Source organism: Sturnus vulgaris, chromosome 15, assembly GCF_052056855.1.
Source record: "Sturnus vulgaris isolate bStuVul1 chromosome 15, bStuVul1.hap1, whole genome shotgun sequence".
In the NCBI taxonomy this organism is placed as follows: domain Eukaryota; kingdom Metazoa; phylum Chordata; class Aves; order Passeriformes; family Sturnidae; genus Sturnus; species Sturnus vulgaris.
In genome coordinates this window covers 19,956,823-19,970,435 of record NC_142257.1, presented here as the reverse complement: position 1 = coordinate 19,970,435, position 13,613 = coordinate 19,956,823, and the positions used below count along the sequence as shown (strand labels likewise).

At 41.0% G+C, this 13,613-nt stretch overlaps 1 protein-coding gene across 2 annotated transcripts in view; it reads left to right on the top strand.

The window, feature by feature from the left end:
- KCNIP1 (potassium voltage-gated channel interacting protein 1) overlaps positions 1 to 13,613 on the top strand; it is a 201,458-nt gene that overhangs the window by 59,257 nt on the left and 128,588 nt on the right. Inside the window, exon 1 of one of the 2 annotated variants that reach the window (XM_088174003.1) lies at positions 13,347 to 13,488. The exons of the other annotated variant lie outside the window; for it this stretch is intronic. The gene's annotated coding sequence lies outside the window, so the exon portion shown is untranslated. Of the gene's footprint in view, positions 1 to 13,346; positions 13,489 to 13,613 lie in introns of those variants that run through there. 2 annotated transcript variants of the gene reach the window in all.

The following is a 13,613-nucleotide window of genomic DNA, read 5'->3' as shown; positions in this document are numbered from 1 at the left end:
TCTGATGAAAGAGGTATAGTTGTGTATTGAGCAGCTTTGTGTTCAAGCATGTTTTGTATCTTGTTAGCCTGCTGGTCACTGCCTGTTTTTTCTCTTAGTCTTCTTTCTAGATTTTTCTGAAGTTATCTCAGTAATAAGATGGCAAACTTTCAGCTTGTTCTTCATGTTCCAACTTTAATTCCTGCTAACTTATTTTATACTTGGTAAACACATAATGTGCCTATTTTGCCTGTGAGGAAATCTTGATCTCAGAAAATTCTGATCTTGAAAATTACCTTCTGAATGAAGGAGCTGGGCAGTTGTTGAGGTGAAATTGAGGTGAATGAGATGACATGCCTTTGAACAGTTGCTTTTTGTAACCTTCATAGAGTGAGTAAATAATGTGAGCTTCAGGACGGATATATCTTTCTTAGAGTGGCAGAATAAATTGTGCTGCACATTTCCAAAAGGGAATTTTTACATCAGTTATTTATTCCTGTAGTAACAGTGACAGGCGCAAAGCAAAAGCAAATCCCTTTTTTCTTTCTTTCCCAATCCAGTTTACCTTCTTTTAAAAGCAATTGTTCACGAAATGTTAGTAACTAAGGACCTTTGAGGGGCTATTAATAATCACCTCTGGTATCTTATGGTAGTGAAATGTGAAGCTTGCCCAACAGACACTGCTTGAGCTATCTCTATGCAAATCCTGCACTTCAAAGAGAAGTCTTCTTATATCCAGTCATTTCCCATAAACTTTTCAGAGCTGAAAGGCAATCGATTTCCTTGTATTAATCCAAATAGAATTCTTAAATAAGATGATGTAAACAAGTAAAAATAATATTTAACACAAGCCATTACATTTCTTGTTAGAGTCCTTAGAAATCAGGCAGAAACATTAGGAAAAATTGATTAAGCATATGTCAGTAGTAAATAATAGAAGTCTGGATTACATCCAAGTTAGGTCATAACTGATTAATATGAACAGTTGGCTATATGTCTTCCCTGAATTCTGATGATTTTAAGATTTTGCTTACACTAGTGTAGGATGCATACTGATGTATTTCAAAACCTAAGTCAAGCTTTTGTGGAAATTGATGCAAAAGTATTTGTTAGCATACTTTAACAGCCTGGATACTACTTATCTTTAGATATTGTTTAATGTTTGCTCTTCAGTTCTTCTAGCATTTCCCTAAAGTGCTAGCTCTAAGTGAAAACAGAACATATTAGAGCAAGATGTGCTTTTTAAAGTGCTCAAAATAAGCAGGGAATTGTGAAATAACATTTATTAAACATTTGTTACACAATAAGGCAATGCAGAACTTGAAGGAGTTCGGAGTTAGTAAGAGTTTCTGTATGGAGCAAAAGTTAGTTTCCCTTTGCAGTGTCTTTGAGCCTGGAGCCACACAATACTGCTGCTTTACTGGTTTGAGATCATATTATGGGAATTTCCATGTTGTGGAAATTTTCTGTTAAACAATTTAGGTTGTTTGTGAAATGTGGATAATCATAGGGAACTGCTATAAGTCTCTTAAGACTTGTGGTCATGGTGCATTTGTTGGAAATCAGCTGCAGCATCATGAGAACAGGTGAAGCCCCGTGGTAAAGAAGAGTGTGGGAGCTGCCAGGCTCCCTGGGGCCGCGGTGCTGCCGGCACCGCCTCTGGGCTCTGCTCTGCCATCGCTGCAGCTCAGCTGGGACAGATGTGCCTGCGTGTTTCTGGAAGAAATGGTGTGCAAGTGCAGCTGAATTGTCAGACCTCAGCTTGGTGCGTTTGTGCTGGCTGTACTCACTGCAAGTATCCCCCGGTGTACTCAGAGCCTTCGTGTCCCGCACTACGAGGATCAGCTCCGTCATTAAGCAGCGTGATCTGTGACATGCAAAACAGCTGGGAGGCAGATGAGCCCCAAAGAAATTAAATGGGGTGCTCAGGGTCAAACAGTGATTTTCCTAGACAATGACAAAAGGCTCCAGATGCTCGGTTTATGTACAAATAATGAATTGGGAGGTTACTTGCTCTGGACTTTCCATCACCAAAGCCTGTTCAGTAGCCTCTGCACTGGGTGCCATGCTCAGTGCTTGAGAGCAGTGAGGGACAGTTTCCCCAGATCAACCCTGAATCTCCACATGGTGGTCTGACTAAAAATATTTGTGTCCCTCTTATTTCTTTATTTTAAATTATATTTAGTCTAGCATAGCTAATTATGCAATTGCTGTTGAAGTAGTTCAGCTGGCTTGCCCTGCATTGAAAAAATATCCTCTCTTCAGACACCTCTTTAACATTCTCTCTAGTGCTCTGTCTCAAGTTTTATCTATAAATAATCTTGACCAATTTACTCAATTATTATTGTGAATGCTTTTGTGGATGAAGAGAATGCATCTAAATGTGATAGATTTGGATTGTAATAATTCAGTTGATATTTCCTCATTCAGATTTCCATTAAAAGTCACAGTTGGCCTAAAGTAGGACCATGGCAGTGTGACTGGCTGGCTGAAAAATGGGACAGAAAGGGAGCCCAGTGACCTGGGAAGATGAGGTGGCATGATGGAGAGCTGCCAGAATCAACTGCAGGGCTTCCCATTGCTGACTGGGAGAATGTGTTGTACAGGACATTAATGAAATTTGCAGACAGTGTTGGATTAGAAGGCATTGGAACCCCTCTGAAGAGGGAGAAATTTAAGTTATCAGTGACCATGAGAAAAACAAGAGGACTATCTACTAAGAAGTGTTTCATTCTAGGAAAAAAGAAAATATTTCTGAAGGAAGTTTATCAGTGTAACACTGAAGAGAGAGAAGAAAGCTTGGAGATAGAAATGCTGTCATTGAGTGTCTCACTGCAGTTTAAATTCTCTATTTCTGTGTTACAACCATGAAAAAGCCATTAATTCTGGGAGCTGTTCCTGAAAATACCCTTTTCTGACCAGGTCATTAACTGACACCGCAAGGCAACACTTATGCTCTGCCAGCTCACACAGAAATCGAGGCTGGAGGGGGGAATGAAACCTGTATTTTATGACAGTTGAGCAATACAGCCTGATGTGCTTCGTTTGTATACTGCATATGGAGCTTGTTTTTTGTCTACTGAAGCTTATGACTGGTTATGTTTTCCTCTCTTTTTACAAATGGAAAAAGCATGACAAATTTTTGATTTCTGTCTTTATTGAGTTACTGCTTTACTAGAAGTGTTTCTACATAAGTTGAAAACAATGATGAGGCCCATGCAGTCACCTTTCAGTCTTTATTATGAAAGAGGAACTAGAGAGATACGTCATGCCTGTGTAACACATAAGTCTGTTGCTGGCTTGTTGCAAACCTCTCTCTGTAGTAGCATCAGTTATGGTAATTTCTGTTCAAGTTGAAAACTTTGTTTTGAGCACAAACACCTGACGAAGAATTATCTGGAAATACATAAATAAATGTTATAAGTTAGATGTGCTTTTTTTCCTGTGCTTTTAGATGTACTTCTGGACAGCTGGTGATATCTCCATGTGCTTATAGCCATAATAATAAACTTGTAAAGTACTCGTTGAAGTACAGACATTATCAAACCCAGGGCCAGCTCTATGTGCCAGGAGCAGCTGAATTGTTTTTCTGGTGGCAGTGAAGGTGTTATTTGCAGCTTCTTTCACTGGCTGCTGGTGATTAAACATTCTAATAACCACAAGAAGATTTTAATTAGATTTGATCTTTCTAGGTTGTTTTGATATCAAGTGAACTTTTAAAAAGCCACAGTCATCTTCCACAGAGCTAAAAATGAATTGAAATTCTGCCATGCAATTTTGAGCTGATGTTTTAGTAATTACAGACAAGAAGGTACACAAAAAAAAATATTCGAGCTGTACTGGGGCCCAAGGCCATCCTTGTGCAGTGCACTCATGTTAGATCACTGCAGCTGGGCAGTGCCTTGCAGAGCCTTGCTGCAGGAATATCTGTGGCCAGAAAGGAGAGGGGAATTTGGGGTGAAGGGATAAAGGACAGAAATGCCTTTAGCAGAGCTGTGGCTACAGTTTGCAGCTAGGCTGTGGGCTAAGTAGTGTGAGTTCTCCTGAATTTTATGTTGAGTTACCATATCAAATACGAGTGCTGTAGCTTTTGTCATTGTCATTCTGATTATGGTTCTAAAGTGTTTTCATTTCTGTCGAAAGTTATTCTGAGATAAATATATCAGCAATATCCTGTGCTGTTCCACTGTTTCTGTATGTGCACAGCATTTACCTTGCCCCAGCATGGACTAGATTTAAGAAATAAAAGGAAGTAACCATGTCAGGATATTTATTAATAAGACATTAATGACATATTGGAGTATTTTGGGTGAATTTTTTTGTGATGCTAGCTAAATTCACAAACTGTTCGCAAATATGACTGACTTTGAGAAATGTGCCAGTGTTAGCTGGGACAAATGGATATGTTTTACTGAGGAATTCTGCTCTCCTGAGAAGAATGAGATGCAGTCTTCCTGCAAGGAAGAACACAGCAGATTTCAGAGTCCTCGTCTAAGACTGCGATATCTGTTGATATCTCACCCATAAAAGTATTCCCTACACTCAAGCTAATTGTATTGTCCAAACTCTCTAATCTAAATACAGGATAAAATTTGCATTGCCTGCTTTTTTTGGCTACCAGCATTCTCAGAACTGATGAATTTCCAGATTTTTTTGCTTAGGCTTTTCTCTGAGATGTGATTAGTTAGTTGTACTCTGTTGGCTTTGTGTTTTTCTTCTACTCTGTTTTGCAAGCCCTGAAGGTTATCTGTTAGCAGTTACTCAGGGAGACAAAATTTTCTGTAGGCCTGATGTTCTGGGGTGTGTTTGGTTTTTTTGGGGTTTTTTTTAGGGATAATTCAGCAATGGCTGGATATGCAGCTTTCTTTGTTTTGGAGGTTGATAATGTGCCAGAGCTTCACTGCACCAGTGTTATGTTTTATTATTCCTCAGCTCCTAGTCTGAAATATTTGTTACTCTTTGATGTGAGTGAACACCTTCAGATCTGCTTTTCAGGAACTCTCAGCTGGATTCGAGAACCAAGACTCTTGGTGAATATTGGGTTTGTGATGGATGAGTTGAAAATGCAGGTCTAGGCTGCTTGCTTCCTAATTATGCCTGAGAAGATGCCCGTGGGATCCAGCAGCCCCAGGAAGGCTGCCTGGTACAGTCCTGGTGCATGTTCGTGTTGCATCCTTACGCTACCAGCGTAAGAGTTTCGGTCAGCATTCGCCATATGCAGTGGCTGCTCCTGTCTTCCTCTTGGTAGGTCTTTTACTATGAAGCTGACAGATCTTGGGCCTGTCTATTCCCTCTGAAAATAGATTAAAAGGTTAGAATATTAAGATTAAAAGGTTAAAAGCAAAGTGATGTCCGGAGTCCTAAATATCTCACCCTAATAGGAGTTTTGTACAAAATGTTCCCACAGGACTGAGCCTAGAGTAGAGCATGATCCATGGCTCAGAGCAAGGCAAGGTCCTGCTGGGTGTGTGCTTCTGATGATGGCTGCTCCATCCCCCTCAACTAAACTTCTGGTATAGCTGGGTCTCCAGGAAGCTGAACTATTTTTTTACATCTGTTAATATTTCATAAGCTAGAGGGATTGTTACCTGGCTGAAAGCTGATGCCATAGACAAAAGCATAGAAGAAACAGACTTTCAGCTTGGGCTGGATAAGTGGTATGAACAGTAACCCAACGGAGGGCTGCTTTACTGAAAGGCAAGTTGGAGAGAAAGCAAGTAAGAACTTTTGAAACATGTAAGCTAAGTTAACAGCCCTCGTGCAGTAGCAATGTTGCTTTATTGGATGTGTTAATACCAGCATTCCTGGACCTGGAAAGGCCTTTAACTCATAATAAACAAATACAGATGCTTTGGAATCCAGCAGGAAGTTCTAATCTTATAGAAAATACGAGTTATGTTGGCCTGCTGTAGTGTTTTTTTCAGTAACTCATCAATGGTAGCCTAAATACAGGCTACAGCACTTAACTAGGCTGTGAGAAAGTTATATTAATGGCAGAAACAATGAAAAGGAAGTATTAATTATAGTGAACTGTGGTGCATCTGAAGCTGCATGTTATTATGTACCTCAAAATAGTGATGAAGCTGTGATAGAACATGTAGTTCAAAGAATTCAAAGAGTTATTTTGGTTCTAATACTTTCTAATTGATTCCCTTGGGAGGTGAAAAGACTTGGAGTCACCATCATTAAACAGAAAGCGAGAATGAATGTTTAATTACATATGCAATCAGGCTGGAAAATGTGGGCTGTTACAGCTTTACTGGTGGTCAAGACTGTATTCACTGGAAAGTGATACGTTTCTGCCTGGCAATCCTTCAAATTCAGCCTCCCAAAAGACCTTTGGGAAGGTTTGGGTGGGTGAACGCTTATCAGGTGCAATTACAAAAAGAATCAGAAGATCAAAAAGACTGAGCGCAATGTAGGAGAAAGCTGCAAAGCAAAATTGAAGGGAGAAAATACTGAAGAAAAAGTTTTAAGGCTTGAATTTTTCTCAGGCACTGAAGGAACAAGAGGTCACTGAAAAATTCAGCAGGACTTCAAGAAGCAATTTATTGAAAAAAGCAGCAGACATTTCTCAGATTTGATGAGTTCTCAGCCTCAGTGCTCATGCTCACCTAGCAAGTGGAGGTCAGACACCACCTTGAGAGAAACCTGCCATGAGGAGGAAAGGAAGTGCTGAATGGAATTTTGCTCACTCAAGATCAGTCAAAATGTAATGAGCCTGTGATGCCTCCCAGTGTTCCAGGAAGACAACTGTGGTGAAGTGATGCTTTATTAACTTTACGTGGGCCAAGGATCAAATAATTTAGGAAAAAAGTAAGATTTTTTTCTTTGTGTGTGTGCTTACCCTCTGCACCGTAATTCAGTATTTCACCTGTTTTTGCATTTGTAGGCAAAGCTGATTGTGAGATGAAAGGCAAAGCCTGGCTGTAGCAAAACCTCTGTATTATTTATCTTGCTCATCATCCCATGTGATGCTCTACAGCTCAGCCCAGTGTTCCTTTCTTCAGCTGCCTTTGGAACCTGTTGAATTCCAGTTTTGCTGCTGTCTGAGCTGGAACACAGGGTGTAACTGAGTCACAGTGAACACTGGCAGTATGGACTTGAGGAATCATTAGACCTCATCCTCTGGATTAAGCCCAAGATAAAGCTAGTGTCAGATATTTGGATGCTGCTTAAGTGAAGGAGGAAAGATTTGGTATTAGTGCATGTGAAATACAGAATATTTATCCACAAGTAGAATTTATCTAAAATTTTTTCAAGTTTGCTGCTTGTAATGGTTTGCTTGCTTATGGAGTTTGTTTTCTAGAGCTGGACCCCTTCCATTCCCAGCTTCTGAGATGTGTTGATCATCTTGCAGAGTCAGGGCATATAAGTTCTCTGTGGAAAACAGCTTTTCTCAGCAGTAGTTAGTCCTCTATTCTTGTAGGCCATGAATCTCTGTAACTTCATTTGGTCGTCCAGTGGAGAGATTTGCTACTTGTCACCAAAGCATCGAGTGCCTTCTCAGCTTTATCTATCACATGAAAAATGTCATTTTATATGACATTCCTTTAAAAATGTTACTAATGTTGGATTGGGTGTGTACTGGCAGAAGAATTTCAAATGTGTATGCTGCCACTGTTCTCCTTTGCTACTGTCTGGACCACATATTTTCATGTGTGAATATTTATGTTAATCCATGCCTTGTTAATATATTAAGTAGCAATTTGCATAAACAAGGTTGTAGAATGCTGTAATTTAAATGCTGGGCGCAGCTTTTTTGCCAATGACAGGAAGGTATGAAAAATTATTGTAATAAATATTTGTAATAAAGAAACAACAAAGAAATTGCTTTTGAATGGCTCTATAACAACTGAAACACAAGTCCTGGTGTTGAAGATTGAGAGTGGATTAGTTCTCTAAGAAGCATGGATTTACTGGCAGAAAGGTTTGTGTATTTTCCAAGATAAAAAGAAATGAAATTATCAGGAATAGTTTCCATTTTTTATTATTTTTTTCCTGCTGCTGCAAAATGAATCAAGTTGTAGCTTTATAGTATCTATCCCATGAAGCTGACCTGTGAATCAGAGATGAGTGGCAAGACCCCTTCTGACTTGGCTCTTACTTCAAATGGAGAATTCCAGCATAGGTCAGGCCCTTCTTTGGTATCAGCTCAGAGCTGGAAGAAATGCCTCTGGGATCTGTTCATTGTTCAGACCCCCAGCTAGCCAGGTTAAACTTCTACTTCAACTTGAACTTGAAGGCAGTTCCTTGTGGCTTTTTGGGCTAGGAGCTGACCTCCTGCATGGCTGTTGGGCAGCACTGGGAGCACGCAGCCTGTGACACAGCTGGCCTGTGCTCACTGCCCGGAGCTGTGAGCAGCTGTGCCTGAGCTCTGCCACGGGGCTGAGCCTGCAGCTGGATGTATACGTGTGCTCATCTGGAACAATGGCAATACATGTGTTTAGGTGCATCTTAAGTGTGTGACAAAGCATAATCTAAATTTCAGTTCGGAATCTGAGTCTTCAGGTAAATGGCAGCGAGGAGAAAAATAATCAGGAGGCTCGGGAAATAACATTGTTCCCATTAATGTAATTTAAGTGAATTTTAAAAATGTGTGCCCAAAAAGTAGAGAATATGCTCAATTTTTGTGTGACACTCTCAAATTTTAGCTATTTATGAAATTGTCATTGTGACTTTTCTCAGGGTTTAACCTGGTAGAGTAGGGCTGATCCTGGTGCAACAGGTATTTCTTGTCTTTTTACTTCTTGTCTTTTTACTCGTGCAAAAACTGCCCATCTGTAGTTGTCTAGGGAGTTAATGTGGGCTCCATGGTATGGCAGTGCTTTGTGTAGCTTTTCTTTCACTGAGAGGCACTCCAGTGATACCCTGCTTCTCTGCAAAGATGAAGAGATTCCCGCTCTCTGCAGGCTAGCAGCAGGGTTTTACTGAGGAGGGATCTATGGAATATTAATCAATCACTCATTTTCCAGTATCTGAGTAAAACACTCCCCCTCAAGAAATCCGAACAGGTAAGACAGCAGCTGGGAGCCCTGTGATTGTTGTGGTAGATACCTGGAACATAAATGCCTGTCTTGGTGTCCACATGGTCTGTGGGTCAAAATGAGTCTCCTGTAACAAGTAACAGAATCTGTACACTACTTGCACTAATGGAAGTATGGCTTAACTTCTTGGGTTCTGGGAAGTACATTCTGGCAGCTGATAGAATGGAGGGGAAAACAGCAAAAACAATGCATTTTCTGCATATGTGAAAAGTTCTCGATAGACAAGAGATGACTTTTTTTCCTTTTGTCCACATGCTGGCACGGCTCCCTGAAGCGTGTGGCGAGCTGCTCCTGCCTGCAGCTCGGGGTTTGGCCCTGGTAGCACAGCAGGGAAGCTGCTTCCTGGTCAGCACCTCTGTGCCTGAGAGATAAGCATGACTTGTTCAACTCACGGAATTGTAGAAAGTTTGGCTTGGAAGGGACCTTAAAGGCCATTCTGTTCCTACACCCTGACGTGGGCTGGGGCACCTTTCACTGGACAGGTTGCTCCCAAGCTCTGTCCAGCCTGGTTTAGAACTCACACTTTAAAAGTGATGTATTACAAAAAGTTGATGCTCAGTGTTGAAGATGCACTCAAATGAGTAAATTAAAAGTAGTGCAGACATTGAATATATGCCTGAATATATGCAGTTGAGTTTACTTTAGTTGGGGTTATTTCACACATTAGTGCATTGCCAGCAGTGGAAGTAGTGCCACAATGTGTCTCAGAGTTGTCTCCACCCTTCCACTGGTACATCTTGAGGTAGAGTATTTTTAATTAGTTATTAACTCCACAGTGTGTCTGGAGTTAATCTGGATTGGTGTATTGAACAGAATTTGAAAATATTTGCTACCAAGAATGTTATTTGGGGAGCACTTCACCAGCAAGATAAAAGTTGTTATACAATTGTAACAGTAGTAATTCAGTCCACCAGCTAGCATGAGAGGAATAGCATATATCCCTTTTATTGGACCATTCTTCATCTGCTGTGACCTTAATGTGAATTCTCAAACAAAAATGAAGTTAAGATGGAGTTACAGATGGAAGTACTCACTGGTACTGCCTAGACATTCACATTACAGAGATGCTGCAGTTATTCCCCAAAAGAGGTGATTCTCTGCAAAATGCAGAAATCTCCGTATTTGTCAAGATTTTTGAGTGTCTTAACAGTGTATTTTTCACTTAATATCATTGTAGCTCTACATAGAATGCAGCTGAACCTAGATAAAAACTGGCTTAAGAAACAGATTTTTTTTTCCCAAATCTTTTTTACCAAAAAATATACTGTTTGTCTTTAGTTGGAGGAAGGTTGGATTTGGCTCCCGTTAGGATTTCAGGATTTCATAAGTCCTGAAAGCATTTATTGGAAATGTCAGTGATTTTAACAGCTTGGGAGCTACCTGAAATTATTTCTTTTTGTGAAATGCAGTGTAGAACAAACCTTATTTTGCCCCCTGGGTCTCATGGGAAGGAGGTTTCAGTTTGTAGATCACACTATTATGCTACTTTCTCAGTCATCTGCAAGCCCACTTAGTTTACATTACATGTATATATATGTGCTATAGTGATGGGCTTTATGCTCATTTAGTCTTTGTTAGTCTTTAATTTAGTCTTTGTTTTAATTTGGTGAATGACTTTAGTGTACTGACTGCTGGCAGAAGTGTCACTGACCTTGTAGTTTCCATAGGGATGGTGGAATTTCCCATGATTGTTTGCATAGATACTTATAAACAGCTGCCCTTCCTAAGCTTGCTTTTGTGTGGAATTGCTGTTGCTATAGCGAGGTATCAGGTACAATCTGGTTTTGGTTGCATATTCGGGGCAGGTGCCACATCTGAACTTCAAAGCATTTTTATGTCCACTCTGCAAAGTCTGTTCCATCCTGCACAGATGTAGTGTAGTTCAATTCACAATAACAACAAATCAAAATACTCCCAGGTGATCTGCTAGACTGATGCTGATGTACTGAGGTGCATCTTTGTGTCAAAACCAAGCTCTGGATTTACTGCAGGTAGGTTTTTACAGGCAGAGCATCAGTACATCCCCGATGCACTTTTGGTCCTCGTTTAGCATCTCTTACCCAAGATGCTGATTTAGGTACTCACACAGCTACAACTCTGCATTTCACCATCACAGTCTGAGCTCAGGCAGCTTCTTATCTCTAAAGGAAATACTCTGAAAAATATTTACCTCCTCAGATAAAGGATGTCCACCAGCATTTGTTACATCTCAAAATGTTCTCTCCTAGGTAGATACATTTGAAAGATCATCCTTTGAGGAAAGAGAATTCCTGCCTGCTGTGGCAAATACTCTAGTTTTTTTATTGTTTACAATGCCTCTGTTCCTCTGAGGTCTTGGTATTCAGCTGTGAAAGAAAATGTCTGCTTTATGAGCTGGAGCTTTGCAATTCTGTGCTCATCTGCCTAGGCACAGACATGGTCCCTCCTCTTGTCCCCATTCTTGTATATTTGAGTCATAGCAGTAAAAATATGTCTGAGTGCTTATCCCCATTTCTTAGGGATCTGTAAATATTGATTTTCAGCCAACACAGATCTTTTTATTTCTTTCAAGTTTCAGAGAAAACGGAATATTTACATTTGCCCTTTGCCTTCATATGCCATGCTGTTTCAAGTAAACAACAGTGCAGCATCAGGGGTGCAGTTTTGTCTTCCTAAATTACTTCCTTCTTGGCTATCTTACCATATGGACAGCCTGATCTGTCACTCCCTGACCGAGCTCATTCTGCATGGCTGAGATCCAACTGATGTCAAAAGGAGTCCTGAAGCCAGCTACTTTCAAGGTACTTTTTGGTTTAAGGAGTTTGTAGGCTGATGGGGTCTGTCTCTTCTTCCAAATAACAAGAGATAAGAACAAGAGGATTTGGCCTCAAGGAGAGCTGTAAGTTGGGTATTAAGGAAAATTCCTTCATCAAAAGGATGGTCAAGCACTGGCACAAGCTGCCCAGGGTGGTGTGAGAGTCACCATTCCTGGAGATATTTAAAACGTGTGTAGATAGTGCACTTGAGGAAATGGGTGACTGGTGGCCTTGTGTGAGAGGCTGGAAAGAGTGATGTCTCAAGACATTTTGGGATGCACGTGTGCTGGGGCAGGTCAGGCAGTGCCCTGCCCTGTACACCCCACCCTGGCAGTGGCTGCCAGTCTGTGGCACAGAGGATGCAATGCCCCACACTCTACCCCTGGAGCCCCTAGCACAGCTCCTGAGGGGCCAAGTGACCAGAAGCCCCACTTGGGGGAAGGCCTGAGGGGTATTTTAAGGCCACAGGGCATGAGGCACTCATATGTCTTGACCCTACCTTCTCTTGGAATTTCTATAAGAACAGCACTGGAACCCAGGAGCTGGTAGCTATATATATATTTTTTTTTTTCTATACCTCTTCTGTCTTTCTCTCTTTCTCCTAATTCCCTCTTCTTAGAATTTTTGAGTAATTTAGAATCGAACAGGCTTAAAGTTTGCTATGTTGAATGGACCCAGTTAATTCTCTGAGAAGTGTTTTGCATTAATTGAATTTGCACTAAACCTTTTGCCAAAGTTACTTGATTTTCTGAAGTTGCCAGTGAAGATCTTTTGGTTGTTTTGATCTCTTGAGAATGTCTTGTCAGTGCTTCTCCCCTGTGTCTAACTCAGCGTATATGAACAACCATGTACCCTTTTAAAAACCTCATCAACCCCGTTGTTTGGGGCATTGCACCTTGGTAACACTTGATTTCTGCTAGTGACAGTTTGCCTAGATTGAGGATTCTGGTTTTGACATCTTGGAGATGTTGGCTACAGCCAATGTCATCCTCCAGCCTTTGTTGAATGCACAAATCCCAACAACAGGGATTTTCCACATGTGCACTGTAGCCTATATAATATTTTATTCTGCAAATGTAAATAAAATATTTATAAAATAAATATAAATATTTGAATTTTAAAAAAAGAGTCCCACACGGCTGTTCAGTGCCTGGTGCAGATCAGTGTAGTCTGAGGCATCCCCATGTGGAACTGGATGGCTGGAGAAGCAGGGACAGTGGGACCTCAGCTATGGCCAGCCTGGGGGAAGGAGTGGGGGATGGATGGAAGGTAGGGAATGTTGCATGAGCCAGGATAGGCTCCTTCCACTATGACAAAGGCCCCTGTGTGCCTCCAGTCTTGGTCAATTCCCTGCAAACTGATGTGTTTCGTTTCAGGACTTGGGTATTTAAACGGTACCTTTCCCCAGGCATTTATCACAAAAAGCTCAAGTGATGTGTTCTGAGCTATAAAACAAGAAAGAATAAATTATTTTGTGCAATGCCTTCTGCAACTAGAAACTAAGGGGAAGCTCTTTGCTGGTATACACTAAGGATGCAAATTTACCTGTGCATGCAAAGACAGATGCTGGCAGCAGGTGAGCAGCGGCTAAGGCAGCGCTGTGCCTCCAGGGACACACCAGCGTGTGGGGAGCTGCGTTCTGCATCTGAGGGAATCTACTGCAAACGGTGAGGAAAGCTGAGGAAGCTTGTTGAGACAGGGTGGTTTGTTCTGTGGTGAATGCCTTCTTTCTGAAACATACAGTATTTGCCTAGATGCTGCTCTAATCTCAGTCACCGTATGCAAGTAGAAC